The 4,697-nt window shown below is 58.3% G+C and overlaps 1 long non-coding RNA gene across 2 annotated transcripts; it reads right to left on the reverse strand.

Moving 5' to 3' along the window:
* Positions 1-522: 522 nt before the first annotated feature.
* LOC140598893 (uncharacterized) lies at positions 523-3,448 on the reverse strand. Of its 2 annotated transcripts, none has more exons than XR_012001438.1 (3): positions 3,407-3,448; positions 2,418-3,082; positions 523-765 (listed from the first exon to the last, which is right to left on the reverse strand). It is a non-coding gene; the product is annotated as an uncharacterized lncRNA (long non-coding RNA). The 2 variants fall into 2 exon arrangements; XR_012001439.1 differs by having other exon boundaries at positions 523-1,203.
* Positions 3,449-4,697: the final 1,249 nt, after the last annotated feature.

Raw genomic sequence — 4,697 nt, forward strand, 5'->3', positions numbered from 1 at the left:
CATGCAGGGGCGGTGGCAGGGGTGGGGGGGGCTCAGGCAGGATGAGTGAATAGTGGACTTTTGCCCTCAAGGAGTCTCAGACCAGCACAAGGATAAGATAAGTGCAACAGAGCTCTCAACCCCGCAGAAATAAGATAAGGGGGTGGTGGGAGAGGCTCACAGAGCCCAAGGTGTGGGCTCCAGCAGTTATGAGAGGGACATCTGAGCTGGGCCTCCATAGGGACGGGGGCCCAGGGATCCGGAGCCGATGGGGCAGCGTGAGCAAAGCAGCCACACTGGGTTAAGTGACAGCGTCACCAAGAGCCAGAGAGGGTGGCCAGAGGCTTGTCAGCAGCATAGCCCATGGAGAGGGAAGGTTCAATGACTTTGTGACTTTAGCAAGATGCTCACCCCCTGAGTCTGTCTTCATCTCCTGCACAGGCTCATGACAGTTGCTTTGCAAGGTTGTCAAGTTAATTCCACGTGACCAATGTGTGCAAGTGCCCAGTGCACAGAGAGGACACAAGAACTGGATCCTGTTATTAAGCAATTCGAACTTTATTCTTAGGTCTGTGTTTCCAGGTTTGAAAAGTTTATCTTTTAGCAGCAGAAGCCTTCTTATTCCAATGAGGATGTCTCCAGAGCTGCATCATATTAAAGCCAGGCAGGGGTAAGGCTGTGTGGGAAGCTGGAGCGGGGGCTAGGTCGGAGTCCTGCCCCCTAAGGTGCCTTCTCTGCTACCACCACAACTGCTAGCTGGGCTGGGGAAGCCTGCAGGGTTGGGGACTGGCGAGAGAGAAAGAGAGAGAGAGAGAGAGAGAGAGACAAGAGAGTGGGAGGAGAGAAGGAAGAGAAAGGGGATGAGTGGACGGGAGGCAGCTCTGGGTCCCTGTCCGGGGGTGGGGGGAGGACACAGACTGGGGCCCAGGGCCCTTGGCCCCCTCTTGGCCACACAGGACATTGGTGGTGCTTCCTTGGGGTACAAGATTAAGGCTTAGGATCTGTTCAGACATTTATTGAGCACGCACCTGGGCTCGGCCTGGGCTGGAAGCTAACCTCACAGGTGGTGGGGAGGGTGGAAACACCGGGGGAGTTCAGTCCTCTGGGGAAGCCCCGGGTGCTGGGGGTGCCCAGGTGGGCAGTAGGGATCAAGTGGGCTTCAGGAAGGCTTCCTGGAGGCAGCAAATGCTTGGGCAGATCTTGGAACAGTTAGTAAGGGTGAACCTGGCAAAAAAAAGCTAGAAGGGTGTTCCAAGCAGAGGGAACAGGATGGGTAAAGCACAGAGGCATGTCACACACAGTCCGTCTAGGTGGGGACCTAAAGCAGTGCAGGCTCACAGGAGGAAAGGTAGGAATGAAACAGGAGGGAGTTGGGCCTGAGCGCTGCACTGGGGTAGCAAGTCTTCACTGCCCTCTGGATACCCCAGCCCCGTCCCTTCCCCCGCAGATCCTGGTGGCTGGCATTGAGGCGAACATACCTGTGACCTATGGAATTGGCAGCCAGAGGAGAGATGAGAGCACTGGCTGTCAATTCATAGGTCAGAGCCCTGTGCACTCGATCTCAGCAGCCTGCTGACAGCCCGCCACCCTTTGCCATCCTGGGCCCGGCAGCGTGGCCATGGAGGTCCCTGCTGGCCTGCTGGGTGGCAGCTACCTCTCCTCCTCCGTGGGTACAGGTCCCCATCCCCGATAACAGCAGCCCCACTGGAACCAGTGGGCACTTCCACATGGAGTTGCTGTTACAGGGGGTAGGAACCAACTGGAGGCCTGGCCCTGCCTGCCTGGTATCTCCCCTTGGGCAGAAGTCTGGGAGGACCTCATGCCCATCCATCTGGGCTTCCTGGATCCTAACACCTCGAGGTCCATGGTCTTTTTATTGAAGCTCCTTATCATCCAGGGCCCACACCCAGAGTCCCACACCAGCCCTCCTTCTATGGGTGAAGTCCGGGCTCAGCCCCAGCTCTGCTCATAAAGCCGGGAGTGGCTCCAATTTACAGCTCCTGGGCAGCCTTTGCCCACTGACACCCCCACACCCTCAGTCCCCAAGTTCTTTCTTTCCTCCTTTCTTTCCCAACCAGAGCTGGGCCCCAGGTTGGGCCACCACAGCCTCCACCCTCTGCCCTTTGCCCACCCTTCCTGCCGCAGACACAGGACAGAGGGACAGCAAGGGATGGCAGGGCATTGGTCGGCCTCCAGGGCAGGGACCCCCACCCCCCACTCCACTACTCAGATTCCCGAGGATGGCCCCAGATGAGGAGCTGGAGACATGACAGAGGCTGTGGAGGGGGTACACAGAAAGTAGGAGAGTGAGGCAGAGAGGCCAGGAGAGCAGCAGATGTGGAACAAGAGAGGATTGGAAAGGAATAGAGCAAAGAGGGACAGAAAAAGCCATGGGGGGAGGGAGAACAGGAACCATGAAAAGATGCTGATACACAAACCTGCTGGCAGAGTGTTAAGAACAGGGCTGTCAGCAACCGCCATCTGGAGGAACACTTAGCACCTCTGTGGCCTGAGAGCCAGCAGGGGTCTGAGAGCTGAGTGACCTTGAGCACTTGGCTTAACCTCTCTGAGTGGCTGCTGCTTCCTCACATGCAAATATGGGCCTGTCCTGCACTCTGGCCTTGACTGGTGGGAAGCCACCCTCCCTTCAACCTTTGGTTCCCTTCCTGCTGTGGGGAGTGGAAGGGACTTCTGCTTCTGGTCCCTGAGCTGGCTCAGGACCCCCGAGGGAGCAGACTTTTCTCCTGCAAAGTGTGTTCTCACCTACCCTCCCATCCCACAGATAGGATCTGGCTCAAGAGGCTTCAGGGACAGGCTCCAATGCCAGTCCTACCCACCAAGGGGACACTTTAGAGAACCCACGCTTCTGGAAAGGAAGGGGACCTAGGATTCTGAGCTTCGAGAGTAGACTTGGGCCATGCCTTCCTCTCCTGGCAGTGGAAATGCCCAGAGAGGCAAAGGAGGCTGCCCAAGGTCACAGAGCAGGGCCATGAGGTCTGTTTCTGTCTGGCAGCTTCTCTGAAGTGGCCTCCTTCCTCTTGGGATGCAGTCAAGGCGGGATGGGAGGTCCCTGGGCAGGAGTCCTTTGCCCGGGAGGACAGGCCTGTGAATGAAGACACCAGAGCAGGTGACACCTCCCCCCTTCCAAAGCCCAGAAGGCCCTCCCAAAGACAGCAGGCAAGGCCAAGCACCAAACTTGGTGGAGGCAGCGGTGGTGGCCCCCCAAGCAGGAGTCCCAGCTCCTTCATTTCACAGGTGGAAATGGAGGCCCCGGGCTGGAAGGGACTTGCTTGGGTTACCCAGCGGCTGCCTCGGCCCTTTCCTTTCCCTGTCAGAAGGGCTGGGGTCCCTGTTGCAGGTGGCCAGGCTCAGGAGAGCCCTGAGGCAGGGGGGCTGCAGGGGTCTGACTGTCTGGGCAGGTTCTTACCTGGGCGCCTGGCTGGCCCTCTGGGCACAAGGAGGAAGCAGGGACGCCCTGGGCCCAGTGCCTTTTGAGCCGTTGGCCCAGCCCCTGGTGGTGGTTAATGATTATCCTGCTGCTTGTCAATACCGATCACAAGTGTGGTTCGAAGGGCATGAAACCCTGGACTGTGCCCAGGCAGGGTGGGGCACTTCTAGGAAGCATAAGGCTGGGCCTCCATATGTTTCCTTCTGGTAGCATCAGACCCCAGCCACCTGCAGTCTGTCTTCTTCCACTCCCCCTCTCTCTGTTTGGCTTATTGCCCCAGGTGACCAACCCTGGGCAGCTGGGGACCCCAGGATCCACCCGGAAAAACTTTTGCTGTTTATTCGGTGCCCAAAGGGGACAGCAAGGACACAGAGGGGATTGGGGGAGGGGGAAGAGGTCTGCAGATCACCCCAGCAGGTGAGGGTTCTCTAAGTCTTGCCTCTTAACCTGAGCCTGTTTCCCCACAGGCCTACCTGTTTCAGTGCAGTGCTGAGGAACAAGATGGGGTGGGGGATGAACAGATTAGTCCCTTGTTCTGAAGGAACAGGTTATGTGTGTGTCTGTGTGTTGGGGGGGGGGGGGGGCTTTACAATGGGCATTTCCCTACCCCCATGTCAGTCTATGTGCAAATGCCTGACCCCTGCTAGCGAGTGCTACCCCCAGCGCCCTCCCCATCTAGTACCTTGGAGCTGGGACCCCAGGGCAGAGGCTCTAGTCACTTGAAAAGCCTTCTGCTACAGGTGGCAGGAGCAGCCTCTGGTGGGGGGCAGGTGGCAGGCAGCCTTCCAGGAATGGCCTGGACTGACCCTCCAGATCCCAGGTAGGAATTACCAGGAGGGACCCAAAGCTCAGAAACCAAGGGCACAGCCTCAGACCACATGGTCAGGGTCTGAACCTTCTTGGGGCACTCCACAGCCCAACCCTCTGCTCTGGTCCAGTGTCCTCATAGCTGTCCCCTCACATCTGGCCCCAGGTAAGGCTGGATCCTGGGCTTTGCAGGGACAGAGCCAAGAAACATGGTGGGGGTGAAGTCAGCTCCAGGCCTCCTCCTCTCCCAGTTCACTCAGCTAGGTAGACTAGGGCCAGGAGCACAGAGCAGAGACAGGGCAGCCAGGGGAAGGAGTACAGGGTGGGCAGGTAGCTGGAGGCCAGCTTGAACCTGCTGGTGGGTGCAGTGACCACTGGTGGTAACACCAGAGGTGCTGGGCACAGAGGTGGGATGTGGTTAAGGTGGAGGCCGGGGCAGCACAGGTACACAGGACAAGGGGGC

The sequence above is a fragment of the Vulpes vulpes genome, chromosome 5 (genome assembly GCF_048418805.1).
Source record: "Vulpes vulpes isolate BD-2025 chromosome 5, VulVul3, whole genome shotgun sequence".
Taxonomy (NCBI): domain Eukaryota; kingdom Metazoa; phylum Chordata; class Mammalia; order Carnivora; family Canidae; genus Vulpes; species Vulpes vulpes.